This window comes from Lactuca saligna, chromosome 5 (genome assembly GCF_052625555.1).
Source record: "Lactuca saligna cultivar CGN05327 chromosome 5, ASM5262555v1, whole genome shotgun sequence".
Taxonomy (NCBI): domain Eukaryota; kingdom Viridiplantae; phylum Streptophyta; class Magnoliopsida; order Asterales; family Asteraceae; genus Lactuca; species Lactuca saligna.
In genome coordinates this window covers 72,710,346-72,727,373 of record NC_136421.1, presented here as the reverse complement: position 1 = coordinate 72,727,373, position 17,028 = coordinate 72,710,346, and the positions used below count along the sequence as shown (strand labels likewise).

At 36.6% G+C, this 17,028-nt stretch overlaps 1 long non-coding RNA gene across 1 annotated transcript; it reads left to right on the top strand.

Moving 5' to 3' along the window:
* Nucleotides 1-2,123: 2,123 nt before the first annotated feature.
* On the top strand, nucleotides 2,124-2,762 carry LOC144998255 (uncharacterized). The gene is made up of 2 exons (XR_013660218.1): nucleotides 2,124-2,299; nucleotides 2,483-2,762. It is a non-coding gene; the product is annotated as an uncharacterized LOC144998255 (long non-coding RNA).
* Nucleotides 2,763-17,028: the final 14,266 nt, after the last annotated feature.

Here is a 17,028-nt window from a genome sequence, read left to right as displayed (position 1 = left end):
TTCTACTCCATTTTATCTTTACAATTGTGCTTAAACGTTAATTCATTCATTTCGATTATGCACTTCTATATTTCCGTAATGTCAAATCAAAGCTTCATGTCCTATATATATATATATATATATATATATATATATATATATATATATATATATATATATATATATATATATATATATATATATATATATATATATAGACGGACATATAATGGGCGGACGTGTGTGAACAATGTTATTCTATGAGAATTCATAAGAGAATAGGTTGTTTGGTAATGTGAATACGTTTAACCTTACAAAAATATCGTTATTATAATTAATTTTCACTAATTCTTATTCATTTTTGTTCTCACACATCATTTTTCAATCATTTTCATTCTTACAGAATACGATTATCAATAATACATTCTGAGAGATTAGATGTTCATCCAAACAACATATTTTCTTATTCATTCTCACAGAGTAACATTGTCAACACGTCAGCACAATAGATGTTCATCCACATTTGAAGCTAACATATATATATATATATATATATATATATATATATATATATATATATATATATATATATATATATATATATATATATATCAATGTTGCAGAAATCAGCCTTGGAGGCCAATTAATCAGTTGGTGACCTTGAAACGATTACGATTAGACGCTAGGCGGAAATTAGTCAAACTCGGGCTTGACGGTCTTAGGCGGGAAATATTTAAAATTTTCAAAAATTTTAATTTTCAAATATTACATTAAATTTTTTAATTTTTTAATTTTTAGGCTTTTAAATTTTATGATAGCATACAAAAAATTTTAAGTACTTATTTTTTTAGAATATATTATTTTTTTTTAATAATTTTATTAATAATTTAGGGTCCCCAATTAATCGTCGATTAATCCCCGCCGAATCCGATTAATCGTTTAACATTAGTCGGCCGCCAAGCTATCGGCAACCGATTTTCACTTGGATCTGGTAGAAACCCAAAAAATGGTAGGAAGCGCGAAGACAATTCTTCACCATCCATTTCATCAAGTGCACAAACATCAAACATAATTACTAGTTCGTGTGGTGTTCACATGCGATGCACGTCTAAGGAACGTAATTACTACTCGAAGAAATAATCATGTGCGACGAACGTTCATGGAACGTCATTTAAATGTGGTTTTGTTTTCTTATTTTTATTTTTTTTTTTAATTTTTCTAAATTTTTTTGATTTTTTTTAAATATTTAAAAAATTTTAACGGCGTATATACTTCGTGTTGATGTTTTTAAATTTTTTCTTCTTTTTATATATATTGTTAATTTTTTTTATATATTTAAAAAATATATTTTTTGATCAATATATACTCAGTTTTTTAGTTTTTGGTTATTTTTTTCATTTATTATTATTATTATTTTATGTTTTTAGTATGTTTTTATAGTTTCTTGTGTTTTTTTTTATATTTTTAAAAAAAATTCATATTTTTTATAAATTGAGTATAGTTTGTGTTTTCACTATAATAAGTTTAGAATCATAATGATATATGTATCATACTATTGTGGATCATATTATTTTCGAATTGTTAAAATTTGCATCATAAAATTTTGGATCATGTTGGATAAATTTTTTTGAATCGTTATATTTTTTGAATCATTTAATTTTGCATCATAGAGATATAATAATTAAAAATCATAAAATAATTGAATTAAAATAATTTTATATCATAATAAATTAAGGATCATAAAATATTTTGTTCAACATTTTTTTAAAAGCTTTTAACCTTATAAAATCAAGTTTGGTATCTAAAACATTTTATTTTTTAAAAAATTATTTTTACAACGTCACTAAGTATATTGAGTAAAAGTATTCATTAGATTTATATAATTTTTAGAGAATTTTTTTTGAGTTTTTTTATAGAAGTAAAAAATTATTTTCTTTCTAATTTTCTCAATTGTCCTTATTTTCTAGAGAATTAAATTTTATCAACTTTGCTTTTTTTAGATTTTTTTTTACAAAAAAATACGTTTTGTCCATAAAACAAAATGGATGAGAAAAATCCCCTTCCCCTACTCAGTACATTTGTGTCACATGTCTTCTTCTAAGGCTCCTCCAAGCATTTTTTTGTCTCGCTCAAGCATTTGTAAGTGAAGTGCCTAATATACCCCTTCCTTCGGTATTGAACGCGATTTACAAGGATAATCGGGAAGTGATACGAATTAGAAGAGATATGCCTGATAATACTTTCCAACTTCAACCCGAGATATCAACTCCAAAATTTTCGAGATTTCCTTTTAATCAGCAAGATATGCATAACTAATGAGGTAATCTTGCGAAATCAACTCCTAAATCATCAATAAATATTCAAGGCAAGAAATGAGAAATCAAATAATCTTCGAAATTGAATTAGATTGACTAGGGATTCTATGTTCATATAAAGCGTTCATTTGATTATTTGATGGTCTTCTATAGTGATGGATTCCCTTCAATTCCTCTCTGTTTAATAGCACTTGCATCAAGTTGCTGATGTTGTAGAGAGAAAAAGATGAAGATTCTACAAGTTATGCAGTCCCTCGTTCCATTTTCATCACATATTCCCTTATCGAGAAGGAAAGATATTAGAGAAAGAGTAAGTTTTTCTACTCGTGGGGAAAAAAATATTCAGATTCTTGAAAGAATTCATTATTAAAACGTAGATGATAGATATGTATTATGAATGAATTAAAAATCCTACTTCTTGTAAAATCATTATATGATTTGGAAATTGAAAATCTGCAATTGATTTAATCTAATGATTTTGTTATACAACGAATTATTTCTCGTGTAACTCAAAGAATGAAAACTCACGACCCATTAATTACCAAAATATTCAAATGGAAAAAAATGTGTATATCATCTGTTAATAACATATTTAATTTATAAGAAGATTGGAGGATGGTTGTTGTGTATTTGAGGAACCACAGAAGTGCAATTGATCGATAAGGTTTAACCACAAATGCTACTACAGATCTGGTGAATCTCATTCAATCTCTTGATAGGGCCTGGCCAGATGTCATTCCAAGCATTCTTTGGGTGGCAAGGTGGCCTTCCATTATGCTTTAAGTTGTGCAGATGGTAATTATGGTGATTCAAAACAAATGCCTAATCATGTATAAATAGACATGCATGTTCGACTGTTTATGGTATTACTATTGTTGTTATTTTTTTCCTTCACCACATAAACATTATTTGTTACATTATTTTTTCCTACTAATGATTTATTTCTCGCCATTTCTAATTAGAGTTTTTATTGCAGACACCCACAAAATACTATTATAAATAAATTTAGATATATTTTTTTTGAATTATATATCTATGTAAGGAAAAATTTACTTACCACTGATCGTGTTCTTTCACCAAAACTCGATTGATGACATCATGCTCAATATATGTGTTGCATAAGAATACATTCATTCCAATTTATGCACTCTTTTAAGCTAAAAATACCAACATTTTTGTATGATTATCTCTAAAGTAATGCCACAAATATGAGTTATGTACTTACTTTTTTAAAATGGTTTCAATTTAAACTATAAGAACAATCTGACTTCTTATTTTTTGTCAATTAATAGCCAAATATTTATTACCTGAGTTATGATGACATTCCAAAGGAGATATCAGACCTATATGCCAAAAAGAATATGGGATAAAAAATCATTTTACATTTTTACATTTTAAATTTTGATTAGATAGCGCCTGAGTTTAATGAGCTAAAATTTAGAATTATATTATTTGGTTGTGATTGATAAAGGATCTTCGGGTTCATCTAATTTTCTTGTAAGGCGTAGTGTAAAAAAAAATTACAAGATTCGTACCGGTTTCATAAAACTATTCTGCAACATTTAAGGTACCATTCCGTCCAGAAGTCTTAATTTTTTTCAATTGATATGTATGTTTTTGCATCTTCTACTGCAGTCAATTTTTATCATTAAATATCAAACTTATACTTTACTTGAAATCTTATTAATGTTTCAAATTATGTTTCTTGAGTGTCACTGTTTTGTTGCAATTTCGATCTCAAACCTATTTTCCAATTTTGGTAATTTTTTTAGATTTATCATTTATGTAACATTTTTTCTCCACATAAATATAATTAAGAGTAAATTATATTATAAGAGCAATTTACATTTTGGTCTTTGATGAAAACCGTAAGACTTTACTATAAGTAAATTACATTTTGGTCCTTATTTAAACGGTTGTGTTTGCTTGGACTCACCTGATATCAACATATTCTTTTTGTGGGTTATCCAAAGTACGATGCTATTTTGAACCTTCCTCCATAACTACGATGCTATTGTTGGGTTTTCTGTCTTTTGAGAAATTTATCAATTCTGGTAGGCTTCGTAAATGTGGTGATCTACATCTGATTATTCGGTTTTCAATTTTTAATTTGGGGGGTTTCAAATTAATTCTCGTCATGGTGTTCCCTCACAAGTATAAGATATTGAATGTCTGTACCTTTTTCATGTTTGCGTCAATTTGCTTGGCTTTTCGGGTTCGACAAGGCTATTACTTTTTTTATTTTAATGCTCATTAATGGTTTGCTTGTAGATGTTTATTCTTCAATATTGTTGTAATTTGTGTTTTAGCTAGCTCCTCCTTGGCTTTTATCTTTTATAATTAATGAAAAAGCATGTTTTACCAAAAAAAAAAACATTTTTAATGTTCTAAAAATATTTGTGTGATACATTCATGAAACATTGTCGATATGGGTTTGGACACAATCATAATTATAATTGGCAAATACAATTTATTTTAATCAGTCCGTGTAATACACATGTATTAAGGTAGGAATCAATCACCGGTTGATAATCCTCATATGTGGTAAATTCGCATCGGTTGCTAAATTCTCACATTAATTTGTAATACAATCATAATTATATTTTGTCCTTCAAACATTTATCCAAGTGTAGCATTGCACTTTTAAATATTGTGTAAAATAATTTTGTTTTGTGCTATATTGTAATTGGTTTTGTGTCAAATCTTTGTTTTTGCATTTTTTTATGTTTAGGAATCATACAAACATATTGCATTGTTTTTTTATAGCACACTAATTTCAAGAAATAGCATACTACTTTTGATTTTGAAAAGTACAATGTAGTAATCCTAAAAATATTATGAAAAAACAAGAAATAGAAATGTACTTTCATTTAGTTGTTTACGATAGCATCTTACTTTTACTTTTATTTTCATTTCCTTTTTCCAGCTAATACTTCCAAGAATTACTTTTATTTTATGTTTTTAAAGATATAATTGTAATAATGTTTTATCTTTCTCAACCATGGTTTCTACGGGTTTAAACCTAGTGAATAATAAATCCACTAAAATCTTGACACATGTCATATTAAAAAATGTAGTGCATGAAGCGCATCTTGCATACGTCCTTCCTTCTGACCTCTCACAAATTGTATTATGTTTTGGCAATTTTAACCCTTTGTCTTTTACCCTTCGACAGAAATCTAATAATTTTGAGTATAATTACAAAAATGCTATAAAATCTCATAAGATTTTGATGATAAATTAAATTAAGCCTCAACCACTATTATTTTTAATCTTAGTCAAAATTTGTCATTGCGGTTCTTACGAATTTTATAGTTCCTACATGATCTTACCTCTCTCTCTCTCTCTCTCTCTCTCTATATATATATATATATATATATATATATATATATATATATATATATATATATATATATACACACACACACACACCTTAATATACATATTTGGTCAAAGGTTGAAAATTACAAGAAACAAATTATTACTGCATAATGTACAATGACTTGATGCTTTGAAATCTAATCCGGTCAACATTTATGAAAAAGTCTATCAAATTTTGAATGTTTAAAATATATAAGATAAGATAAGTAGTCGGTCAACATCTATAAATCAGTCAAAGTGTAACCAAAATTCCCTCAATTTCAACCATTAAAAAATTCAAAAAATCTAATACTCATATTTTGATTTTTTTTAACTTTAAGATAAGATCGACTCTATACATATTTCTAAAATTCAAAGTCCTTATTTATAGCTTTTATTCCTTAGCTCATTTCTACTGTAAATGAGGACCCTCGTGATCACATTTAAAAAACCACATCATACATGAACAAACTCTATGTGTGTGTGTGGGTGGGTGTGTGTATGTGGAAACAATTGAACATTTATGTTCTTTTTCAATATGATTAATGGTATGTGTGTTTTTTTGGTGTTTACATATGTACACAAACTCACTCTCTCTCCTTATTTAATACAACAGAAAAAAACTTCGTGTATACATAAACTCTCTCTCTCTCTCTTATATATATATATATATATATATATATATATATATATATATATATATATATATATATATATATATCTAATGGGATGTGTGTGTGTATTTGTTTGTTTTGTGTTAACAAGTCCCGGAACAACCATCATTTTAGGATACTTTTTTTCCTACACTCTCTCTTTCTTGGTTCCTTAAGAAAAAACAAAATTTTAACAGGTAAGTTCTTTGTGGAATGCTATTTACATATTCTAAGGGGGTGTTTGGGATTACTTTTTAAGCTCAAACGTTCTTTTTATAAAATTTCTTTTTGACTTTAGCTTTTGAGAAGACAAAATCCAAAAGCTGTTTTTAAAAAGTGTTTGAGTTACATTTTTTGACTTTTGAGTGTAATTTACCTTTTAGTAGTCTAAAAGTCACAATAGACATAATTTACTGACTTTTCTTGGCAAAAAGTTACTTTGAAAATGACTTTTTTATTTCCTAAATATCTTTTTTAATTTTTTGACTTTTTGGAAAAGCTAAAAGTCAAAAAGTCATTTGAAAAGCAATGTCAAACACTCTCTAACTTTCTTTAACGGTGTGTGTATGTATATGCGTGTGTTTGTGTTTACAGATCCCGAATCATCCACCAATCAATCTTATATTCCTGCGAAAAAAACAGGTCGGGTATTATTTTTATACCATATATATATATATATATATATATATATATATATATATATATATATATATATATATATATATATATATATATATATATATATATATCAGCATTAACAATAATCGTAAGTTTGGGGTTTTTTGTAGGTTTACTGCAATTTATGTTTAGATATTTGGTTATGAAAACAACTCAACAACCTCAAAGGTCAAACATTTTCTTCACAGTTTCAATCCATATCTCAAACAAGCCACGAGTATTTTGTTAATTCTATATTTAAAGTGTACATTCCTATCATTTTCTGCATTTAATGATTATATATGTTATTTTGAATAAAACCATTAGAATGATGCTAAATAAACATTATTCTAGGAAGTATGTTGCTAAAAAGTTAAAACCCTTTGTTGTAATTTTCTATATTGTTTCTTAAATAGCAATGTACTTTTTTTATTTTTTTTGGATTAAATCGAAGTTTCTAGAATTTAAAACTAAATATACAAATATGCGATGCTACAAATTACAAAACGAAAATCTACATTGCTATAAAAATTTACAAATTATAAAGTTAAATCCCTTTGTTGAAATTGTTTTAAAAGTTAAAACCCTTAGTTCAAAATTTTCTAACTTATGTCTTAAATAGCAATGTACTTTTTGAAATATTTTTTTGGAATAAATGGAAGTTTCTATAATTTAAAACTAAAGATACAAATGTACATTGCTATAAATTACGGCCTATACAAATCGAAGTCTCGCAAAAAAATATTTTCTCATTCCACTGCTACTCTACAAAACATAAGTTTCATTGCGTTTTTCTTTATATGAAGTTACATCTTTTACACTCACATTAGCAACAAAATTCCATCTTTTTTTCCTTTCTATAGGCTTAAACATCATTTGTTTGCTTTATCAATGAAACAAAAAGAGGTATGTATTAATCTTTCATTGTTTTTAATTAGTTGTTCTTGAATTAGTTGTTCTCGACGAGTCCACGCTGTGGACAGAAACCCTAAATCCTCGGGCATGTGCCCTATTTAAGGGATATTATGGCCTCATTTGCGGTCACCTTCACACTTGAGAGCACTAGAGAATCTAAGAACTTTGTGAGTGAGAAAAGAAGCCATTTTCATCATTTCTAGTGTGATCTTGATAGAAAGAAGGAAGGAGGGAAGCTAGGCAGATTTAGGAGCTCAAATCTACTACCATTTGATCAGAAGAGGCTGCTAGAGATATAAATTTATGATCATTCTCGTGGATATGGTGATCTACTTGAACTAGGGTTTTCTTATTCCTTCTTTAGCTTGAATTCGAAGCATATGAGGTCCCAAGGTGGAATTATTCTTAGATATGGACCTTAAGAGGTCCAAAGAGTCCTATCTATCCCGCTTTATGCTATTCCTTTGGAGATATGAACCTAGGTTGCCATTTTAGAAGCTATTTCACCAAAAGAAGCCCTATGAGTGTTGCATGAGTGTAAAGGTTGGACCTTTACGTGATTATTGCGTATTGGAAGGTCAAATCTATAAGTTAGAGAAGCAGATCTGACCTCAGAAGGTCTTTTGAGTGTTGTCATGGAGGGAACTCGCCGAGTCCATAAGGGGACTCGACGAGTCGAGTCGGGTTGCCCCGCGATTCATGACCAGCGGTAACCCGTCGAGTGAAAGGATAACTTGACGAGTTGAGTGAGGATTTATGAGGATTAAGAGGACACATATGGACTTGCCGAGTCACACGGGTGCACTTGACGAGTTTGGTCAAAGTTTGACCACTGACTAGAGTTGACTTCAGTTGACCTTAGGGTTTTGGTCAAGCTGGTTCAAGATCAGGGAGGGGTAGAATGGTCTTTTACCCATTCTTTAGAAATGAGTACAAGAGAAAGTATTGATTAGAGATGTTATTATGTTGATAGGAGGAGGCTAGGTCGGGTTATCAAGCACGAGAGGTTATCCGACATCGTACGAGGTGAGTCTTCTCACTATACTTTACCTAAAGTGGTAATTATGTGTGATCGGAAGGTCTTATGTGCTATGATGAGTATGTGATGCACGTTGTTATATGATATGTATGTGCTATGTTATGTTATGAGTATTATGATATGGACCGAAAGGTCAACAGTGTATGGGCCGATAGGTCAAGATGATACAGACCGGAAGGTTAGAGAAGTAGGATTGGAAGGTCTACCCGGACTATAGGACGGGAGTCCCCTGAGACATAATGACTAGATGGTCATGTAGAGTTGTAGCCTTGAGTGGCGTATGTGTTGTATGTGTTATTTTGGGGAACTCACTAAGCATTTATGCTTACCGTTTATGTGATATGTGTTTCAGGTACCGGCGAGGATCGCGGGAAGGCGCCGGCATGATCTGTACACATGGATGGAGTTTTATGTAATTGAGATCTTGGGATTGTTTTATTTAGAGGACATGTGTTACATTGGGTTTGATATTTCTTATGAATGAAATTATGTTTTAAAAATGAAAAAAATGTTTTGGAAATTAACATTGTTACAATTTGGTATCATAGCCTTGGTTTGAGGGATTCGGATGCACCTTTGGGTGTATTTGAACTCAAACTGAGGATTTGAGAAAGTTTTTCATAAAAGAAACAATTTTTATAAAAGTAAAGGAGTGTGAGGAAAGCGGAAAGAAGTGGTGTATACGATCAGCCAGTGCCTGAACGGTGATTTCCTAAAATATCCTTACATTATGTGTTATGAGATATGGTATGATATGTTATGCATGCTAGGGTAGGCTAGGTATTCCTATTAGGACTAGAGTGGCTTGATTTGTGTTGCCTTAGCCTAGGAGATTATTGCTGCTATGAGATGATTCGAGAGTGAATAGATAGTAGTGAGGAGCTTATGAGAAGTCTACCGAAGGGTAGCCTATGCTTAGCGAGATGTAGAGTAGTTGTGACTTGAGATCCTAGGAGGAGGACTTGGAATGAATGCTGGTGCGGTGTGGAAGGTAGTATAGGGCCCGTACTACTGAAAACACCGGATCAATGCGCAGTCCAAGTAAGAATCCTTAGGGTACTAGGGAACAAGTAGGGTTGTGTTATCGAGTACGAGTATACTTGAGCAAGTCTCTGATTTTTTATGTCATATTTCAGAGACATCATGGTTGGGACATCCCACAAATCAGAGACCAGCAGCGTGAGTGACAAGGAGCTTCATCAGATGATCCATGATGAGGTATTTGCGGCTATCCGAGCAGAGATACCGGAGATGTTTGGGTCTATTAAGACCACGTTGATTGAGACATTCGATGAGCGGTACGCCACGGTTACTGAGGTTGCAGCCGCTACAGCTACAACAGTTGTTGCTGCTGCTAGACCTCAGGGGGGTGACTCATTGCTGTTCTGGGAGTTCAGCAACACGAAGACACCAGAGTGTGATGGGACATAGGACCCGATTGCTGCAATGAGATGGATTTATGATATTGAGGGATGCTTCTACACTTGTTCATGTCCGGAGCATCTGAGGGTACGGTTCGCGCTGAACCAGCTCCGCTTGGGAGTGCAGGATTGGTGGAAGTTTGTGACGGAAAACTTCACTCTTGCAGAGATCTCAGAGGTGACCTAAGAGAGGTTCACCAAGCAGGGGATGTTCCCCCGATGGAGAGGGAACGGTTGGCACAGGAGTTCTTGTCCCTCAAGCAGGGGATAGAGTCTGTGACTGTGATTACACAGATGTTCCACGAGAGGGCGTTATTTTTCCCTGAACACATGTTGTCTGAGCAGGCATGCATGAGCCGGTATTTGACCATTCTGAAGAGGGACATTTGGGAGTTTGTGGCGAACTCGACTTACCGAACATTTGCTAAGCTCAAGGAAAATGCCCGGAAGAGGGAGATTGAGTCTCAGAGGAGGGATAGGCTACCCGTATAGGTACAACTGACAGCTAAGCGGGCTAAGCCCGTTGATACGAGATCTGGAGGCCAGAAGAGCCGCACTTGTGGGAGGTGTGGAAAGGGAGATGATGGAGTGTATCGAGTGGGTGCTTGCTAAAAATGTGGCAAGGAGGGGCATATAGCCAAGGACTGCCCCAAGGGATTTATGGTTTGCTTTCATTGCAACCAGACAGGTCACTAGAAGGCCGAGTGCCCACAACTGTTACAGGGATCAGCGCAGGGATCTACCCATGCTACTGCACGAGCTACTGAGGGTCGGCCAGTGAAGTCTAGGGCACCGAAGGTTCACGGGAGAGCCTTCCAGTTGACAGCGGAGGAGGTCTGCGTAGCGCCCGATGTCGTGGTTGGTATTATTCTTTCATTCATTTATGCTAAGTTGAGATATTGTACTTATATTATGATATGCGTAGGTACTTTTCTTGTGAGTTATGTACCTGCTTTGGTGTTATTTGACTTGGGTGCGAGTCGATCATTTGTGTCATTAGCGTTTAGTCAGCACATCAGTATTCGACGAGAGGCGTTGAATTGTGTTGGATTAATGTCTAAGTCCATAACTATAATTGGTGAGACTTGACCCGACCCGGCATGGTCCATTTGGGTTGCATGGCATCCTGGATTTGGATAGACTATAATGAGAGAAATAACACTTAAGGTTTGTTAATATATTATAAGTTCTAATATATTAATAAGATTATTTAATTAGTATTGATCAAGAATTAATCTAGGATTAATTAAGTGATCAAAAGAATACTAATTAAATATATGGGTTGATTGTGTACATCATCCATACTTGTATAGTGGGCTAATGTTTCATGGATTGTCAAGATGGGCTAAAACCCATAAGATGCTCCATGGATGCTCCATGGTGTATTTGAACCCATGGATCCAAGGAAATGGAAAGCCATGGCAATTAGGGTTTACCCTAATTGTCACAAACTATATAAGCATCTTATTGTTGACAAAATCGGCGACTATGAGTGAATAGAAAGGGCTAGCTGATTTCATGAAGTGTGTATGTTCTCTCAAGTTATTCCAAGTGTATTTGGTGTTGTGTGAACCATTTGAGGTGTCACACTTGGGGCACTAGGCACTCAAGCTTCATGAAGACTTTCTACATCAAAGAGATATGTAATTCTAACTTGATATATTCATATGAATCATGTTATTATGCTAGTTAGGATGAATACCTTGGAAAGTTCATATTTGCATGTATGATAGAGAAAACATAGATCCAAGGTATTTAGGGTTGCATGTACACTTGGGAGTTTTAGAATGCTCAAAACCCAACAAATTGACCTCTACGAGTTTCCATAGCTAACGAGTGAGCGGTGTATGCTACTGACGTGATTCGAGGATGTGTATTTGAGATCTTCGGTGTTGAGTTCCCGATAGATCTAGTCCCGATTGAGACGGGGGACATTTGTGTTATAGTGGGCATGGATTGGTTGAGCCGGTTTGGGGCGGTTATAGACTACGAGCGGCAGATGGTGACAATACGAGACCCTAGTGGGGGAGTGCTGACTGTATATGGTGAGGGTACCCGATGTGGGTCAACATTTTGTTCAGCTTCGAGAGCAAGACAAAGTTTACAGTAGGGATGCAGCGGGTTTGTAGCTTATGTGATGGATATACGAGTGGCCGTAGAGAGGCCGAGTTCGATTGAAGATGTTCCGATAGTGCGTGAGTTCCCAAATGTTTTTCCCGAGGAGTTGGCGGGTGTGCCTCCCGAGAGATAGGTGGAGTTCCGCATCGATTTGGTTCCAGGGGCAGCGCCTATCACCAAGGCGCCTTATCGCCTTGCACCGCCAGAGATGCATGAGTTATCCTCACAGCTTCAGGAGCTGCTGGGGAAGTGGTTTATTCGACCGAGTAGCTCGCCGTGGGGAGTGTCGATCCTTTTTGTCAAGAAAAAGGATGGTTCACACCAGATGTGCATTTATTACAAAGAGTTGAACAAGTTGGTAGTCAAGAACCATTACCCATTACCAAGGATCGATGATCTGTTCGATCAGTTACAGGGAGCATCTTGGTTCTCTAAGATAGACTTAAGGTCTAGATATCATCAGATGAGAGTGCAGGATGTGGATATCCATAAGACGGCGTTCAGGATTCGTTATGGGCATTACGAGTTCGTGGTGATGCCTTTTGGGCTCACCAATACACCGGCAACGTTCATGGATCTCATGAACAGGGTGTGCCGGCTGATGTTGGATCGATCGGTGATCGTGTTCATCGACAATATTCAGGTGTATTCGAGATCCTGAGAGCATCATGAGGAGCATTTGAGGGAGATCCTCGGGGTTTTGAGATCAGAGAGGCTTTACGCCAAATTCTCCAAGTGTGATTTCTGGTTACGAGAGGTCCAGTTCTTGGGTCATCTCGTTAATCAGATTGGGATATTGGTCGATCCGGCCAAGATTGAGGCGTTGATGAGTTGGGAGGTGCCAAGATCCCCCACCGTTATCAGGAGTTTTCTAGGGTTGGCCGGCTATTATCATATATTTATCAAGGATTTCTCCAAGATTGTCGTGCCACTCACCAGGTTGACCTGAAAGGGTGTTGCTTTTACGTGGGGTTCAGAGCAGCAAACCTCATTTGAGAATCTTTGCCAGAGACTATGCGAAGCCCCGGTGTTAGCCCTTCTAGAGGGAATGGAGGATTTTGCAGTATATTGTGACGCATTGATATCGGGGTTGGGTGCAATGCTTATACCGAGAGGGCACGTGATAGCGTACGCATCGAGGCAGCAGAAGCCTCACGAGGTGTGGTATCCCACCCACAATTTGGAGTTGGGGGTCGTGGTGTTCGCCCTCAAGATATGGCGTCATTATTTGTATGGGGTTCGGTGTATCATATACACGGACCACAAGAGTTTGAAGTACTTGATGGATCATCCCAACCTGAACATTCGCCAGAGGAGATGGTTGGATGTGGTAACGAGATCCTATACCACTCGTTCAAGGCTAACGTTGTAGCCGATGCCCTGAGTCGTAGAGCGGAGAGTGCCCCGATACGAGATATTTGTATGATGATGATGGTGATGACCTCGGTGTTGGATACCATCCGAGAGGCCCAGGCAGAGGTTGTGAGACCGGAGAACCGCAAGAGAGAGAGGGTGATTGGGCAGGTATCTGAGTTTGTTACCGATAGTCGAGGGCTTATGACCTTTCAAGGTTAGATTTGGGTGCTGTTTGCGGGCGGGGCACGTACCATCCTGATGGAGGAGGCACACAGATCGAGGTTCTCGATCCATCCCAGGGCCACTAAGATGTATTTGGACCTGAAAATAAATTATTCGTGGCCCTGTATGAAGAGGGATGTTGTGTGGATTGTAGAGAGGTGCTTGACCTATCGCAGGGTTAAGGTCGAGCACTAACATCCACATGGCAAGTTACCGCCACTTGAGGTTCCCTAGTGGAAGTGGGAAAAGATTTCTATGGATTTCATCACCAAATTGTCGAGGACCGTGAGGGGTGTTGATGCAATATGGGTGGTCGTTGACCAGCTGACAAAGGGCGCTCACTTCCTTGCTATCAGTGAGAGATCTTCCGCAGAGAGACTGGAAGTGATGTATGTGAGAGAGGTGGTATCGCGGCATGGAGTACCGATCTCGATTGTGTCAGATCGAGATGTACGTTTCACTTCCAGATTCTAGAATAAATTCCATGAGGAGTTGGGTACGAGGTTGCATTTCAGCACTACTTACCACCCACAAACGGACGGACAGAGTGAGCGGACGATTCAAACGCTCGAGGACATGCTTCGAGCATGTGTGTTGGACTTCGGAGGAAGTTGGGAGATGTACTTACCATTGGCTGAGTTTTCCTATAACAACAACCACCATTCGAGTATTGGTATGCCCCCCTTCAAGTTGTTGTATAGGAGGAAGTGTCGGACCCCCATATGCTAGGGAAAGGTAGGGCAGCGAGTGATGGGTAGCACTGAGATAGTGCTTCAGACGACTGAGCAGATACAGCAGGTCATACAAAGGTTGCTGACAGCTCAGAGTCGCCATAAAAGTTATGCGGATAGGCGACGATCCGAGTTCGAGTTTCAGGTTGGTGACTTCGTACTCCTGAAGGTATCTCCTTGGAAAGGAGTAATCCGATTCAAGAAGAGGGGCAAGCTAGGGCCCCGATATATTGGTCCTTTCAGGGTGACTGCGAGGGTGGGCAGGGTAGTGTATCGTTTAGATCTACCTGCGGAGTTAAGCCAGATACATGATACCTTCCACGTGTCTCAGTTGAGGAAGTGTATAGCCAACGAGTCGGCGGTAGTGCCACTAGAGGATATTCAGGTGGATACAAGCCTGAATTATGTTGAAAGGCCGATCGCGATCCTGGATCAGAGGATCAAGGTGCTGAGGAACAAGGAGGTGCCCCTGGTTCAGGTCCAGTGGCAACATCGGAGAGGGTCCGAGCTGACTTGGGAGCCGGAGTTGGAGATGCGGGAGCAGCATCTAGAGCTGTTTGCAGAGCGAGACTTCAAGGGCGAAGCTTGATTCTACTGGGGGAGAATTGTAACATCCGGAATTCCAGGTATCATATTTCAATTATTTAATTTGTGTCAAGAAGAAGGACTCGACGAGTTGACGCCTAGACTCGTCGAGTAGGATCGCGATTGCTGACTGGATTTAATGAATAGACTCGACGAGTCGGCGAGTTGACTCGATGAATCCGCGCTGTGGACAGAAACCCTAAATCCTCGGGCATGTGCCCTATTTAAGGGATCTTATGGCCTCATTTGCAATCACCTTCACCCTTGAGAGCACCAGAGAATCTGAGAACTTTGTGAGTGAGAAAAGAAGCCATTTTCAACATTTCTACTGTGATCTTGATAGAAGGAAGGAATGAGGGAAGCTAGGCAGATTGAGGAGCTCAGATCTACTACCATTTGATCAGAAGAGGCTGCTAGAGATATAAATTTATGCTCATTCTCGTGTATATGGTGATCTACTTGAATCTAGGGTTTCCTTATTCCTTCTTTAGCTTGAATTCGAAGCATATGAGGTCCCAAGGTGGAATTATTCTTAGATCTGGACCTTAAGAGGTCCAGAGAGTCCTATCTATCCTGCTTTATGTTATTCCTTTGGAGATATGAACCTAGGTTGCCATTTTAGAAGCTATTTCACTAAAATAAGACCTATGAGTGTTGCATGAGTGTAAAGGTTGGATCTTTACGTGAATATTGTGTATTGGAAGGTCAGATCTATAGGTTAGAGAAGTAGATCTAACCTCAAAAGGTCTTTTGAGTGCTGCCATGTAGGGAACTCGCTGAGTCCATTAGGGGACTCGACGAGTCGAGTCGGGTTGCCCCACGATTCGTGACCAGTGGTAACCCGTCGAGTGAAAGGTTAAATCGATGAGTCGAGTGAGGATTTATGAGGATTAAGAGGACACGTATGGACTTGCCGAGTCACACGGATCACTCGGCGAGTTTGGTCAAAGTTTGACCGCTGACTAGAGTCGACTTCAGTTTACCTTAGGGTTTTGGACAAGCTGGTTCAAGAGAGGTCAGGGAGGGGTAGAATGGTCTTCTACCCATTCTTTAGAAATGAGGACAAGAGAAAGTATTGATTATAGATGTTATTATGTTGATAGGTGGATGCTAGGTCGGGTTATCGAGCACGAGAGGTTATCCGACATCGTACGAGGTGAGTCTTCTCACTATACTTTACCTAAAGTGGTAATTATGTGTGATTGGAAGGTCTTATGTGCTATGATGAGTATGTGATGCATGTTGTTATATGATATGTATGTGCTATGTTATGTTATGAGTATTATGATATGGACCGGAAGGTCAACAGTGTATGGGCCGAAAGGTCAAGATGATACGGACCGGAAGGTCAGAGAAGTGGGATTGGAAGGTCTACCATGACTATGGGACAGAAGTCCCCTGAGACGTATGCACCGGACGGTCTTGTAGAGTTGTAGCCTTGAGAGGCATATGTGTTGTATGTGGTATTTTGGGGAACTCATTAAGCATTTATGCTTACTGTTTATGTGATATGTGTTTCAGGTACCAACGAGGATCGTGGAAAGGCACCGGCATGATCTGTACACATGGATGGAGTTTTATGTATTTGAGATCTTGGGATTGTTTTATTTAGAGGACATGTGTTACATTGGATTTGATATTTCTTATGAATGAAATTATGTTTTAAAAATTGAAAAA